Source organism: Staurois parvus, unplaced genomic scaffold, assembly GCF_062004578.1.
Source record: "Staurois parvus isolate SC_StPar_1 unplaced genomic scaffold, SC_StPar_1.0 ptg000071l, whole genome shotgun sequence".
Lineage (NCBI taxonomy): Eukaryota > Metazoa > Chordata > Amphibia > Anura > Ranidae > Staurois > Staurois parvus.
The window spans coordinates 1159401-1176489 of NW_028317867.1; the positions used below are offsets into that span (position 1 = coordinate 1159401).

Consider the following 17089-nt stretch of genomic DNA (forward strand, 5'->3'; position numbering starts at 1 on the left):
TACCTCCTTTAGTTATAAAGCCATGACATGATACTCTGTATGATGAATTCATTTAGCCAATAATGAACACTTTGTTACACAAAGAGATTTTAGCCATGACTAACAAAGTGTTCACAGCACAAATGAGACAACACAACAAAATATGCACATCCTAATTGACATAATTAGAAATAAAACTAGCACAAAAAAATAAGTATTTATATATGAGATGATTCATTGTGGCAGGACTGGGTGTTGATCCTTATGTTTCTGAGTGCTATCAGACCGCATCAGTCACCTCCAGTGGACTGACCTTGGGAGATACTGTAATCAGCATATTTTCAGGAAATCATTGTTTTCTCTAAAATGTGTAGACACCTTAGGTGTCAGGGTCAGCATGTATTAATGTGAACCAGCCTTTCCCAACCTTTTTACGCTAGAGGAAACCTTGAAATAAATTTCCGGTATTCGGGAACTCAGATAAAACCAATTCATCGGGGTCAGTGGGAAAAATACATATTACGTTGATGGTTAGTGGAAGAATGTCTCTCTTACAGCGATGGTAGGAATGCCACCCTAAATCTCGGTTCACACTACTGCGACCTGACCTGAAAGTCATGCGACTTTGCCAGGTGACTTGAGTACTACTTTGAAGCAACTTTCAGGGAATGCCTTGGTAATCTTCCTGTAATGTCAGATCCAAATCACATCAAAATAGATGAGGATCCGACTTGGAGGCCTTTTCCATTATAGTCTATGGGCACAAGTTGGATAGAGGTCGCCTTGAAGTAGTACAGGAACCTTTTCTAAACTCGGAGTGACTTCAGTAGTGCTAATTAACACAGCTCTCATTGACTTACATGGGATTACACGTCATGCAACTTGGGATCTCACAAGTGGGATCCCAAGTCACGGCAGTGTGAATCGAGCCTTAGAAGTAAGAGATCATTGGTGCAATGTCGCTGGCTCTGTCAAGTGGCATTAACCCCAGAACTATGCAGGCAGCATCAAATGTGAAGTCAGTCAGCCACAGCTCAAAGAACCCTTAGCAAACTCTGAAGGAACAGTAGGGTACCACAGAACCCTCATTGAGTGACGTAAAATAACAGGCTCAAGTGATCTAACCATGCATGTTTCCATATAGATATGACAAGGATTAGGTCCATGGTCAACCTACAGGACCAACAAAAAAAAATTTTCAATTTTTTTTCATTAAATTACTATCAAATAGTGCATATGAGTATTTGATGTGTATCAGATGGCATCAGTGCTTACCCGTGCATTCACGTACAGGGTGTTTCTGCAAATATACTGCTTTCGACATTGGTGTTTACATGAATACAACCTCATACAGTCATTCACTTGTAATGGTGGCTGTATGTGGTGCATGTGGCTCCCTGGGTGCAGGAAAGCACTGAGAATTTTACACTAGAAGATTTGTCAGCATGTAAATAACCATGGCCAAAAGGCTTTGCTGTCTAATGCACAAATGTATAATACAGACAGGTACAAAGCCAAAACAGAATGTAGCCATGACCCCATCCTACCTATACAATGTGTAGCAAAAGTGAGAAAATAACTGGCTGCACAGGATTACAAATCCTTTGGCAAGTAAAACAATCAACATGCAATTAAACTGTATATCAAGCTTTTTGCCAAGGGTTCCATTTCAGATCTTGTCTATGTTTCCACTTTCTATTTATTTATGAATGCCTGAGAAGTGAAATAACTGTTCTATGACTTAGCAAATTGCTATTTATAGGAGCTATTTCATTTGCTTCTACCTCTAAAGAAACAGAACGATTTCAATGGCTATGCAGACATTGTTATAAGAAATTCCCGCAATAGATATACTGTATGTCCTATTCACTGTAAGTGAAGAATTGCATACATCCCAGCTTTTTGAGATGGGAATGAGAGACCCCTATTAGCAAAAGTATGTATGCAAAGGACACACCCTGCCACGCCCCCTTAAAGGAGAATTATAGAAAAAAATGATTGGTTTAAACCCACAAGTGCTTTTTTTTTTAACCACTACTATTCCTTTATATTGGCTGTTGAAATTTAAAATGCAGCAATTTAGAAACTGGATGAAAGGTTTAGTGCTGTAACACGTTTTGATAGCTAAACAGTGCATTTTATATGCAATTATATAGATCAGACCAAAAAGAGGGACAAATAAAAAGCAAAGAGGGACAGAGGGACTTTGTTCCAAATCAGGGACAGTTGGGAGCTTTGGAATTTGGTTGTTAGGTGTCCAAGGTATACTTGTTCATCACCTGGCAATCTTGTTGAGCATTAGGTTTCACACACACTGGGGTTTTTATAAATGGTTTTCTCCTGGTGGGAGAAAAGCAGCTACATAAATGTGCCTAAGCCAAGTTATAAGATTCTTATAAAGCTTTTTTTTTTTCTGCTGACTTTTAACAAACTACTTACCAGCCCATGAAATCCAACAATGTCTTGTCGGGAGTTGATTCTTAGTTAGGCTTCGGATGCCCAGATCCACTGTCTTGGGTGTGAGGGGTCTCACAGCCGGCTCTACCCTGCACATGTGTGATATTGATTAGTCCTTCATCCGGGCAGGCAGGGATGGGAGGGCCAAACTGATATTATCCTTGCCAAGGCCAGAATTAAGGAAGTGGATCTGTCAAGAAAAAAAAGTACTAGCTAGCCAAAAATTAAAAAAAAAAAAAATAAAAAAATGTCTGGAAATTAGTTGGGAGCTGGGGGGAGGTAAAGGATAAGCAGCACTTTATGTTTTGAGTGAAGGACTGCTTTTTCACACTTAATCCAACTTTGAAATCATGTAACTTTACTGGAAGTCGCACGATTTCAAATCCACAGGTCAGTATGATTTCAGGTGCGATTTGCAACTTCATGCACAGATGTCTATGCAAGTCACATCTAAAATCATAAAAAATAGTGCAGGAACCTTTTTTTTTAAATCGGTGCAGCACGGCAAAGACTGAGTCACACTAATTTGGTTCCATTGCTGACAACAGGATGCAACTCGACATGCAATTTGGAACTATCAAATCACATGGCAAGTTACACAAGTGTGAACCAGGGCTAAAGCTGAACTCCATTAAAATGCTTACAACCCAGACACAAAAGTTACTTCTAATAAAGTGACATGTTCTGCTGGCTACTGAAAAAATCCTCCCTCCCAATGCCACTAGATACTACCCACACCAGTGATCTTCCAGCGCTGTGGGGGTTAACAGTAGCGTCTGTGACTGTAAAGGATCTTGCCACTCGCTCTCCCCTTCCTGTCCCCTTGACCATTCACACAACTAGTATTCTCATCTCAGAATGCAATGGGGGGGGGGGGCAGATGAATGACAGTATCTACTTTGTGAGATCTGCACTCCAAACTGATGCACAACTAAGAAATGTTCAGGGGCAGGTTATACTCTGTGAGACCTTACAGAAACTAAGAGGGGAATTTGTGAATGAAGCTGTGCCATAAAACTGACAAATGTTCCCCATAGCACACTCACCTCCTCCCTATTGAAATGGTCAGTATTAGTTGGAGTTGCTTTTTCAGTATGTTTTCTTACGGTTTCAATTTTTTAAAAATTGAAATTACCAAAACCTCGACCACCATATAATCTCAGATTCAAGATACAATATATCTATTGTGACACACAGCAAACTAAAACATCACATGCAGACAACTTGCCATGTCGGACTGTCAAACAATACTTCACCCAACACTTTGCAGGAAATCTTGGCCCTTTGGACAAGGGTGAAAAATGACTGCTGCACACATGACAGAAAAATAAATATCTCAAAGAGAAATATGTTCTTCCCACTACATTGTAGAATATGCTTCGTAAATCAGACAGCCTAATGTCTGACCTTTGGCCTTCACATATATTTGCCGCTGCAGCCCTGTTTCCAGCTCCAGCATTTGTCAGCAGCATGACAAGAGAGAGACATATTCCAGCTGCTACATTTACCTAGAGGGACCTCCATGTCCCTTTTAGGACTAAGTTTTCACTTCTTAGTTTAGTTTTGACATAAAGTGTGCAAAAGATATATATGCCTTTTAAAAGGTAAGCCTATTGTCAAATATAAAAGTTTTTTTATTGAAACCACATGACAAGGCATTACTTGTTGAGTGTTTCTAATTTTCGTCCTGCAAATTCATCGGCTTACTAGATTTCTATGGTTGTCAGTATCCTTATTTTCTGAATGGCCCTGAATATCTGCCTCCATCAATGCACACTCTCCGGCCACTTTAATATGTACACTTCAATTGTTTGGGAGCTCAAATTGCTAATCAGACAATCACATGGCAGAAACTCAATGCATTTAGGCATCTAGATGTGGTAAAAATGACTTGATGAAGTTTAAACCAAACATCAGAATGGGAAAGAAAGTGGGTCTAAGTGACTTTGAACGTGGCACAGATGTTGGTGCCAGACAGGCTGGTCTGAATACTTCAAAAAACTGCTGATCTACTGGGATTTTCACGCATAACCATCTCTAGGGTTTACAGAGAATGGTCTGAAAAAGAGACAATATCCAGTGAGTGGCAGCTGTGTGGACAAAAATGCCTTGTTGATGTCAGAGGAGAATGGGCAGACTGGTTCGAGATGATAGAAGGGCAACAGTAACTCATGTCAATATGGACCAAAATATCTGAGGAATATCAACACCTTGTTGAATCTATGCCATGAAGAATTAAGGCAGTTCTGAATGCAAAAGGGGGTACAACATGGTACTAGCAGGGTGTACATAAAAAAAAAGTGGCCAGTGAGTGGGTCTCTTCAGGTATTCGTGCTGAGCATCTCCCTAAGCCCTGTATCTTCACTACAAGCATGTGAAAGGCAGTAAAACACAGACTTAAAGAGGAACTACACTGCATCTATGCACCAAAACCGCTATCCAATTCATTTTTAATATTTAAAGCAAACTCACCCATCCTTCCATGTCTTCATGCTTTATTTTGCTGAGAAACCACCTTGAAAAACTCCCCCTAGTATTTCTGGATATGGCTATCCTGAGTAATGGCAGATAATTTACAGGGTCACTGATAAGACAGCACAGCTAGCCATCCTGAACCGATTCCACGCCCCGATTCCACGCCCCATCATTTCAAAAGGGGGCCTAGGCCTCTACTGGACAGGAGGACTGGCTGTACTGCTTTATTGCTGACACTGGTCCTCTTGTGGCTCCCCCTGCAGTGTTTCTGGCTTCTCCTCCTCTCACTCCAGCTGCACTGAAGGGGAATCGGTTCTAGTATTTGCACCTCCCCCAACCGCTCTGATCACCCCCACCCCCCTGTTGTCCAGGCCCCCCTTTCGCCTGCTATCCAGGCTCCCTTGTGTGCCCTTTCCTTCACAGGGCTGTTGGCTTCCCTCCTCTTCCTCCTGACAGCAGCTGCTGAGGGCACACAGGGGGGTCATTTTAGGTTGGAGAGTGGGGGAGCAGTAAATATGTCAGTCCCAACTGTGTTCATTCATCACTCAGGCATAGTAAACTGTGTTTACTATGATTCAGTTTCTGACTGAACAGGAAGCCTCAGAGCATTTCCTATTCATTCATCTCTAGTGCAACTAAGGCTGCAGGAAGGGGACTGAGAAATCTATGTCTTCATTCTGTTTCTCTGCCTCAAAAATGAGACAGCCAGTCCTCACTAAACTGACCTCATATTTATATCAATATAAAACTTACATTAATGGTCAGCAGTGATGACCTTAGGCATGTTGAGATCCTAGTCCCAACTCACTTGAGCTATCCTGTCAGGAAACTGAGAACTGTACACCACCAATCAGTGTGTACCCCACAGCCATACATACACACTCCCCTTGTATATGTGCAGCTATGGGACGGGGAATGCCTCGGCTGCTTACTATTGGTGGTTTGCAGTTGTGGCTTACTGGTGGGTTTGGACTGGGCCCCGCGCTCATTCCTATTAGTCAGTATTTTATGCACATATATCACACCTCCTACTGAATAATGGACTATATTATATCTAGAAGAATCTTTATGCGTGTAAACGAGCACACTATATGGACCATACTTGCCATTTTTGCACAGAAGCTTTCAGCTTACAAAATCCAGCATTCATACAACAGTACCAAGTGCAAAGACCGTAAGAAACATCCTGCAGGAAACGATCAGGAGCAGCATGCTCAACATTTACAAACAGAGAGACCTAATTCAGGGCTATCTTTCACAGAGCAGGTACTGTAAGTATACCATGTTTGTTATTTAAAAAAACCTAACCTTTATAACCGCTATAATTTGTTAGTCAAGGCCATCTAAAACCACCCTCTGCACAGACTGACAATGTGGTTGTCCAAAGTTGTCTCCATTGCTCCTCCAGTGGAGTAGAGCTACCCCAAGACTGTGTTATTGGCCAGGTCACTAGGTGAAAATTAAGGACAAAAAGCCTAAAAATGAAAACTAATGCAGCGATCAAATGTAAGAGTTGCTAAGCTGCCATACATTACATTTTTGTTTCTGAGCTTAATAACACTTTAAGATACCAGTGCTGCTGTCTTAGGAAGATGACTATTTTGCCTATATGGCACTCTAGACAGCAATAGAATCAGCTAAAATTTATTGCAGTATGCCTCTTTAAAAGTAAAACGTTCACAAACATGCTTCTTAATCATTCACTTAACCTTCAGTGAAGTTTTGTCTGGAAACAACTAAAGCAAACCACGCTTCTTTGGCATAATGAAGCTGTGTAATATCAAAAAGCCAAGTTTCCACAATTAAAGATAAAAACAATCTCCCACATATGCTTTTAATGTTTCCTTAAAAAAGGTTACATACCCTGACTGCCCACGCATTCACAACATTTAATAGAACACAGCAATAAAGAACCATACAGAGGTTCTACCATAACCACAGAAGGCTTCAAGCTGAACTCTAGGTATGATTTGATTGCTTTGGTCAAGCTTGGACCATGGGAAGTAAGTATATCTCATACCTGAGCCATCAGGCTGACATCCACTGTAGTAGTCGGCACTAAAGCAGTGCTAGCAGGGATCTTCCAGGGCTTGGGCTGGGCAGTGTCCCTTCTGCATAGTAACCACCCGGGGGGTCAGTCACTTGGTATTACGGTTATTCACAGAACACCTTATATTTTTTTCAATGAATGTACTCTGAATGGACAAGGCAGAAATTGTGACATCACAGCCTCTCCTCTCCACTGCGTGATTACCTTGCATCAATGAAAAAAATATATAAGGTGTTCTGTGAATGATGACAGTGCCAAGTGAGTGAACAACTGTGGTCAGTGAGCAGAAGAGGAACCCTGAAGATCGCTGCTATGAATGCAGTAGCACCAACTACTACAGTGATTTGCAGCTTTCACAACAAACACTCAGGAAGGAGCTTTGTACACTTACATTGGTACAAACTGGACCAATGTAACAATGCAATAAAAATCATACCTATAGTTCAATTCTAAATAGTATGCTGCCTATAATAACCATATCCTCCTAATATTATAACTAAAATTCAAACCAGAGAATGTTTAAAAGAAGATGATATTGCTCATTATAACACCCAGTAATATAGAAAAGAATAATAGTTAAAGTAGAATTCCAGCTTACAAATAGAAAAGAAATTCCAGCTTACACCTGGATGATGTATGTATATTCTGTATACACCCCCCCCCCTTCCCACCGTGTCAGCCAGCACCAGCTTCAGGGGAGAGAAGAGGGAGCTCTGATAATGGCTGGTAAAGCCTGGGTCACTGACATCACCCATAGGCTATCATGGCCTATCTGTTGTCGCACTTCCTTGTCTCCCCTGCAGCTGTGCTGGATGGCACAGGGGAGCTGTATCATATGTCCAGACCAAGCAGAGTTCCACCCATTTTTACATGTAGTTGATTTTAGAAAGCCCACCCATAGTACCCATATAAATGGATATCTTTTTTTTTTTATAAATAACTTTTATTCCTGTATTGAGGCAGCACTTCCAGTCCCAGCTGCCTAGGAGTTTTCATCATTAGGCAATTCCCGAGGTCTCCTAGGATATCAGCGCCATCTATCCCAGCAGTCCTTGTGAAGCCTAATAATGAAATCTCAAGGTATTTAGAGACCGGAAATGACGCGATGGGGAGGAGTTAGGTGCCATTTTTGAAAAATAGGATCTGCTGGGAGGAAGTACAGACGCTGTGTTTAGGACACCGCTGGATTAATTGATTGACAGGTTGCCATAACAATGGGGCGGGAACTTCTGCCAACGCTGTCATTGCTATGGCAACCTGTAATCGTCAGTGCCATTACTGCGCAGGCACAAGATCTGGAGGTGCATGCTGGGTGTCCAGCTGCATCGAATTCCGGAAACAAATAGGAGAGGGCTTCAGATGCCCACATCATAATTGGCTGCTGCCTGCCTGAGGGGATTCTGTGAGTAATGACATATTTAGAAATAAAAAAATTGATTACACTTGCAACAGTATACTAATTTGATTGTACAAGTAATGAGAATAAAGGGGGCGCTTCTTTAAAAATGTAAGTATATACATCTCTCTTACACAGGATACTAAGCATAGGTGTTAGGAGGGGGGAGGGGACAGTTTTAAGGCCCCATTCTCTTGTATGGACTGCCCTACGCACAACAAATGCACCAAAGTAGCTCCTGCGCCTTTTCAGGCATTGAGCATCACACATTTTGGTGCATTTGTTGCATGTTTGTCTGCTGGCCGCATTTTGGTTGCCATTAAGAATTAATGGCAACCAAATGATTGGATATGATAAAAATATATGTGACTGAGCCTGCACGTGCTGCCCCGCCACAGTAAATGTATTGTGGCAAGGTGGCAAGTGGTTGACATTCGATTATGAGAATGGACTTTCTTAAATGAAAACCACTTACACTTAAAAAGTTTCAAAATCAAATGAACATTCTTAAAGTGAAAAATGTTAAAATGTTATTCTACTAGTCTATAGCCAGTTGATTATGTACTCATGTTTAAAATGGAAAAATATTTCAGCTCAAACAATAAATTTGGAACTGACAATTTTCCAGACCCTCACTAATCACCATGTTACAAGGTTCAAATACAAAAAAAAAAATGCACAAATTTGCTTCGATATGCCATAGAAATCATTTGCATTGGTAAGGTACCTGATTCAGACCGTTCATCTCTTCCATAAGCAGGAAATTTTCCAGTCCTAACTATTCAATGTTCGATGGAGAGGAAACTATTTTTGAATCAATAAGACTATGCTCATAATTCTGATAACAGCACAATACATTCACAGCTATACAAAAAGTAGCTTTTTTTTTTACAGAGGGATAGAGTCATCCTCGCAGATCTGATTAGTAATGAGAAAGCAAATGCTTGTGCTGAAATAAATGGTTTATTCACTGGATCATAGTGCACAATGATGTACTGATTCATTGCCGCAGATCCTGATTAGTTGACCTCACAGATTTCAACGGGCATATGCAAATGAATATTCTAATTAACAAGAGCGACTCATAAACAGATCTTTTCTGTAATGTGTTGTACGAAAACATTGCCCTTCTCAATGTGCAAATTCTTTTAAACCAACATAAGTATTTTCATAGCAAATGAAAAACAGCATTATTTTATGAGGAGCAAAACCGCAATGCCAGCAAAGCAATTAATTCACATGGATGAGAAATGGAGAAAAGCTAAATATCTAATACGTTAAAATGTACCTTTTGTTGTTTTTCAGCTAAAAAATAATGTTACAAATATAAAAAATACTGTATAATAAAAAAAATACAGTATTTTATATATATATATATATATATATATATATATATATATATATAAATAAAACTGCACCTTATCTTCCTAAATTAGGGTTAACAGATCTTTAGACTTTAGTTTAAATTTTTATACACTTAGGCAGAAATAAACAGAAGGTAACGTTGGTTCCTTTTAATAATTCTGATTTAAATTGTTGTAAGGTTTGGAATATGGAATTTTTTAGGTAGTCCAACACTAAGCCAGAACAAATTTGCTATCATTTACAACAATTGAAAAGGCTCTGGCTACTTGGCTATTGGAATTTAGATTAATCATTAATATTTGTAAAAAAAACAAGCATCCTCCTATGTACTGACACAGAAAATGTGATCCTGATGTGTGTTCTCTCAGTCGCCACTAAAGGGGTATTTAAGATATGAGAAGCTTTGTCACTTTTCCAACCGTAGAAAATTTCCACCTTGGGGCTGAACTATGCTTCACCACTTTTTAGGGCCTTTGGGCTCATGTACACTGCAGCTGATAAATTTATGCTTAGAAGCTGTTCAGCGTTTTTTTCAGCAGCCCCTGAACTCACCCTAATGTTTTCCTATGTGTCCATGTGCACATCTTGGTTTACAGTCGTTTACAGGCATATGAATTTACAGTCTTTTTTTGAACGCAGAAAACTTGTGTTCAGCAGTTGATTTTATCAGTGTTTCAAATAGAAAATGCTTGTAAAAGCAGCTAAACGCAGCAAATCGTGTTTATAAGTGTCTGGAAATTTTTTCTAACTCTTCTGCTGTCCAGAGCCTTTTTTCATCATGAAAAATGCATGGAATGCGTTTGCAAGGTACTCAAATGGACAAAACACTGAACAGAGGATGTTCCTACCAAGCTTTTCACACATTGTAATGACCAATTCATACCTCAGACTTCTCCCACCCTCGGAAACAAAAGATATGGTAATGACCATTCACACCTCAAATTCCTCATGAAGACCTCCTGCCAGGTGCCCTTAATGACTCACTCCACCAGACACCTTTCCCACCCTTGGAAACAAAAGAAATGTTAATGAGCAACTCACACCTAAGCTAATCTCAACACATACTGCTCTCTCTGCTTCTACTCTCTGTATTTCTCTGAAACAGTTTGAAATAGTTAATAATTTACCACTTTTCAGTGCATTCTGGGCATTTAGGACGTTCTCCTGTGCTTATCTTTAAAAAACGTTTCTAAATGCAAACGTGCATAACGCGGTATGCAAATGAGGCTAAACAGACTTTTTTTAACCTACGTTTTCCAGCAGTCAGTTTCCATAGTTCAGAAGTGTCCCGTGTGCATGGGGCCTTTGGTGTAAGACCTCTTCAAACCCTGGTACTTTAAATTTAAATCCATTACATTTAAAATGTAAAATTTTAAAATATATACTCTAAAAAAGAACTTTACTTTTTTGCTCCCTTTTGGTTTGCTAAATATACCATTGAAAATGTGTAGCTATCTGTTCAACAAGTGCAAAAAAGTTGCCATAAATCTTGTGAGCTGCAACTTCCTGTGCTCCCTGCCTGTGTACAAAGAGATGAGGTAGGGAGATGGATATTCAAATTTTAGACATTGTGAGGTCTTGGCCAGAAAGGAATTGAAGTGTTCTTATTCACATGAATCAAAAAGTTTCCAGATACCTGGCCATTGGGAGCTATGTTTTTGGGAGCTATGAGACCCGATCCTCTTCTTCTTGGGTCCTTCACCGTTGCTCCTGGCTCCTCTGCCCTACCAAATGCCCCCATAGCAAGCCCTTAGCGAACTCACTCCCAAGTTGCTCTCTGTGTGTCCATAGACGCACAGAATGTGGGTCGGCTCTGCCCGACACTCCGTGTGGCTGTGATGGGCAGCAGTGAAAGCTACCACTCCTGTCTCTGAGCCAATGAGGAGGGAGAGTCAAAGAAGAGCCTTGGCTTTTGAGCACAGTGGGGGATCAACATCGGGCTCAGGCAAGTATAAGTTTTTTTTATAAGTTCAGGCAGAATTTTTTTTTTTATCCTATGCACAGTTAAACACTAGCTTTAACTCTGATTTACATAAGAAGGTGGATAATCTCTGTATTGGCTTAGGACCGGTTCACACTATGCCGTCCGGATGCGTTATTGCATGCAAGGCTTTGCCACATTTTGAATTTTTGATGCATTCCAATGCATTTTTTATGCATTCCAATTCATTTTTCCCCTCTCTTTTTCTTCAATTGAAATAGGGACATTCCAGTGAGTTTTTGGTGCATTCCAGTGCGTTTTTGATGCATTTTACCACGTTCCAGTGCAGTTCTGTGCAGAAAAAATGTAGCATGTTCTACTTTTTTTGCTGAATCCAGAACACGCTTGAACTGCAAGCACTGATGTGAACTATGACATTGACAACCATATAACCTACTTCCTGTGCGTTTTGGATGCAGAAAAAAAGCAACTGAAACACATGTAATGTGATCTGGCCCTTATAGTTTAGATCAGCAGAAAACTCAGTAATGGTAAATCCCCATCAATCAGCTCCTCTTGGGCTTTAAAAAAAATCAGCCTGCACGGTTTTAAAATCAACCTTTTTAAAAACAAAGCAAAAACCTAATGGGTTTCTGATCCAGGGCATCATCAGGAAAAATAGCTCAAGTACTATAGATCTGAGACAGCCAGTCCACACTGGAGGGAAAATAGAGCTTCATGTAGCTAGAATTATGTAGACAAATATATATATTTATGATTGCAGTCCAGCAATTTAGATAAAGCAAGCAAGTTGGATGAGCCCCTACCCTCACTCCTGCTATTACTGCTGATTGTTAGAATCTGGTGTGAGGGCTATTTATGTCAATTAGAAATTCTCCAATAATAGGGTCTTTACATGGTTGTTTTTATTGCCCTCTACATAATGTACAAGAGTAAAAGCCAAAACCTTATACTGACTTATAAAAAAAAAGTTTTGGCCAGAGACGCTTCTTTAGTGTTTTATCAACTTTTTTACTCTGCTGAACACATGAAATCATTAGAAACAAAACTTATTTTTGTACTTCGAAATTACTATCCTCACTTAAAATATGTAATGTAAATTTGTACAAAGTAATTCAATTTGTGGTTTTTGAAGTCTCCAGCATAATACAAATTCTAACCCAAGGCAACAACTTCATTTCACTATTATGGTTTATGATTACGTTACAGAATAATTTAAGTGATTTAGAATGATACAGAAAGCATCCAGTTCTAAAAAGCTGGAATTGTGTGACAATGTGACCTCCAGTGACATTAAACAAAGAATAACAAACTGTTTATATACTACTGATTATAGGCTTTATTAGTTAACCCAGAAAAGGACAACCTGGAGCATTAATGATATCCTATACCTGGAATTAGAACTTGCCTGTGCTAACTGAAACATTTAAAGCTACAGTGCCTTGAAAAAGTAGTCATAGCCCTTGAAATTTTCCATACTTTGTCATGTTACAACCATAGATGTATTTTATTGGGATTTTATGTGATAAACCAACACAAAGTGGCACATAATTGTGAAGTGGAAGGAAAATGATAAATGGTTTTCACTTTTTTTTACAAATAAATATCTGAAAAGTGTGGCGTGTATTTGTATTTAGCCCCCCTTAGTCAATACTTTGTTTTGGTCCATCCGACGCCGCTAGGTTGCACAGTGATGCCCTAGTTCAGATCTGGGAGGAAGTACCCCAGGACACCATCCATCATCTCATTAGGAGCATGCCCGACGTGGTCAGGCATGCATACAAGCACGTGGGGGCCATACAAACTACTACTGAGTACCATTTTGAGTTACAGAAATGAAATTTCAGCAAAATGGATTAGCGTGCTGCATCATTTTTTCACTTTGATTTTTGGGTTGTCTTTGAATTCAGTCCTCTGTAGAATGATAATTTTCATTTCCATCAAACGATGGGGCATCTTTGTGTTCCTAACACAATACCCAGTACATATCAGTATAGATATCCAGCATTAGATTTTTCCCCATTGAGATCTGATGTGTTTTCAAAGTCTTCCTTTAATTTTTTTGAGCAGTGTAATAAAAAAAAACCCAATACAAATATCCTTTTTTCCCCTTTTTTTTTATAAGTGACCACATTCCCTCTGTTCTCAGCTGCATAAAGAGTTCATGGAGGAGAAACAGCAGCACACTGATCTTCACAGTGAATGGCTGTGCAGGGGGGCATGTCAGGACAAGTCTGATCATTGGAAGAGAGCAGGCCGAGTTCCTAATACATACAGAAAATTGACTATGCTGTGCTCTCATGCCTGGTGTTTTCAGTTTCTAATAGGAACGTAGAGGGACTGGCAGGAACACCAGGGATTTCACATAAATGAAGCAACATAAAGAGAACAATATACTTTTTCATACAAGTACAGCAGGTACATGCCATGAATGTGAAATGTTGGGCTTACATATTCTTTAAGGCCTCATTTAGACTTGCGGTTGGCAGGCAGGCAGCAAGAATGTGTTGTTGAGCCTCATTTTTGGCACCCATCAACCAACACCCCCCACCCCCTTAATCTGCAATAGGCAGCAGAGAGGGAGGTTTACATGCTGTGGCTGCGATGCTTTGTTTTGTGACCGTGGCTAAGTTGGCCCAACATGTAACGATCGCTACATATTCAAGTCCATGGGGAAGCACCGCAAACACCCTGCAGTCACTCACAATGCTAATGGTTGGGGTGTGATTGTCTGCACAAATGGCACTAAAATGTGAGGAGGCATCGCATCGCTTCCTCACCTCCTGTCAGTAGCCTCTGGAGCTTGATTCAGGAGTGGATCAAGCTTCAGAGGCAAGGGAGATTTAGATGCACGTCTAAATCCACCCTAAGGTATAAACGTACCCATAATTTTTTATTTAGTTTTAGATTGAATAAGGAAGGGTTAAAATCAAGCAGTTTATTTTTTGCTGTCCATGTACCATTGAGGAAATTTTCTTTCCACTGCTCCAGAAATGCAACAAGAAGTCAGAAGAAATCTCCCAAAGTGAGGGGATTTCCCACCTCAACCATCTGTCCCCAATGCAGGTTCCCCTATTTAAAGATTTACCCTTACATCTTGTTCTGGGGACAATCTTTCCACCTTCACTATCTTTTTCAGCAAAAATGGTCAGCAGGACAAAGAGTGGTGAGTTTCCCCAGTTGGGACAAGAAAAAGTTGACAGAGTATCTAACCCTTCACTACTCTCCAAACATTCAAATGAAATTAAAAAATGTTTTGCCTAGAGATACACTTCAATCACAAGCGGCAAGAGGGACGTACAGCATATTTTTGACCATAATTCTCTATCTGGGAGTCATTGGTGCCATATACAGCCTGCTGCCAGCAGCTTGTCAAAGTCAATGACAGGCTGAAATACACAGCAGCTGTATGCAGATATGTCCAAGTGCTACTTGAATACAGAGACTTTTGCACTGACCCGACCGCAAGCATCCATTGCATATTTCAGCCTGTCATCGATTTTGTCAGACTGCTAGCAGAGTATGTATGTTACACCTGTGACTCCTAGGCATTGAATTACTGATGCAAAAGTGGAAGCTCCACTAATCTGCCCTCCCCCCCTCTACCACATTTGCCACCTTTTGGGGGGAGGTGTACTTGGTTTTGACAGGTATCTGCTCCCACTGCCAGCTCAGTTCGCCACTGTGACATTTCACAGACGACTGTGGCCCATTCACAAAGCGCAGCGCACTGAGTGAACTAACTGCACTCCTGTGATCCATAGAAGAAATAGCCAAAAAAGCTTTAACTATACTTCTCTTTAATACACACATAAAGAGTAGCCATCATGTATCAAGCATCCTCCACAGCAAAGCAGGAGAAGGATTTTGGGCAGAAAGATCTACTAGCAGAACAGGTTGGTTTGCCTGATGTGGAGGTGAAAGTGCATCAGACAGGAGGCCAACTATGTTACCATCCTGAGACAAAGCATGGTGGGAAAAGAGCACCAAATTTAAAATTAGGTAAAAAAAAACCTCACCTGCACTCAGCACTGCAGGTTGTATATAGCCAGGAACATATCAAATTATGGAGAAACCCTTCTCTTACATTGTCCATGTTGCTGGGCCTATTAAAGTAGTTGTAAAGGCTTACATATACATATCCTAATGCAGGATCCAGTGCCTGAAGCAAACATTACAGGCCCCACTACAGTGACGAGTCTAGGTGTCCCCAAAGTAAACACAGAGGGATCCAGGAAATGGCTAGATAGCCCAGGGCAATAAACAGTCAAACCTTGATTAAAGAGTCTGAAGAAAAAAGGAATAGTTTAAAAAGAAAAAAAAACTTCTCCAAAGGACAGGAGGTCCATCCTAAGGACACTAGCCAAAACTGGATTCCACAGAGTGTTTCATTAGCTTGTACTAAGGGTATCCCTAGCAAAGTTCTTTGCCAAAGTCCAAAGACATGAAAGTAGCCTAAAAATAACTAGTTTATGAAACTAGGCCAACAGGGGTACCACAAAATTTAAAAGGTCAATCTGTTAAATCAGGATTTTGCAGTGATGGTTTGAGGGACAATTACCACATTTACAATTTAACTTGGGCCCCAAGTGAAGCTAAAATGCATGTAAAATGCGCCTAAAAAGGCACTGTACAAATGTGTGCTGGCCCTCATGGGGACACAGCCTAACAGAATTCCAAAGCTCTATGTGCACCCCTCCCAGAGTACACACTTGGAGAGTTGTGATGTAATACACATTAACATTTTTTAATACTAGAAACCGTTTTCTGGATCAAAACTGGTTAAATATTTAAGTGCTGACTTAGTATGCATCACGTGAAAATATGCATTAGAAGAATGATTCCGGATGCCGAGCCTACGCCTGCTCCATGACCATGAAATCTCTGTTTCCTTACCCATGGGGGCTCATCAAGAGGATCATGGTTACTGCTAAAGGGTCACTAGGGGGGCATTTGCTGATCCAGTTGTCTTTGCTAACAGCGCATAGTTTTTCTATACAATACTGATCATCTTTTGTTAAAGCACAAAAAAAGTTGGGAAGCTCAAATTTGGATTAAACTTTCATAAACCTAATACCTCTGATAAATCAGCAGAAAAATAATACACAGCTCTACTCCCTGCATCTCAGCAAAAGGCCAAGACAGATTTTAATAGTCTTCATCTTGTGCAGCTGCAACACCATTATCTATATGGAAAATATGACTAATATTGTACATGTCATTTTATCTGCTATATTGTTATGCCTTTGTTTGAGTTATATGATGAAAGTAATACTAAAGTCTTGGGTTGTTTCTTTTTTTAAATAAACAACAAACATGTCATACCTACCTGCTGTGTGCAGTGGTTTTGCACAGAGCAGCCCAGAACCTCCGCTTCTCAGGTCCCTGACTGGCACTCCTGGCCCCTCCCTCCTGTTGGGTGCCC

General features: G+C 40.3%; 1 protein-coding gene across 2 annotated transcripts in view; it reads right to left on the reverse strand.

The window, feature by feature from the left end:
• SCFD2 (sec1 family domain containing 2) overlaps positions 1–17089 on the reverse strand; it is a 615832-nt gene that overhangs the window by 314582 nt on the left and 284161 nt on the right. The window lies entirely within an intron of this gene.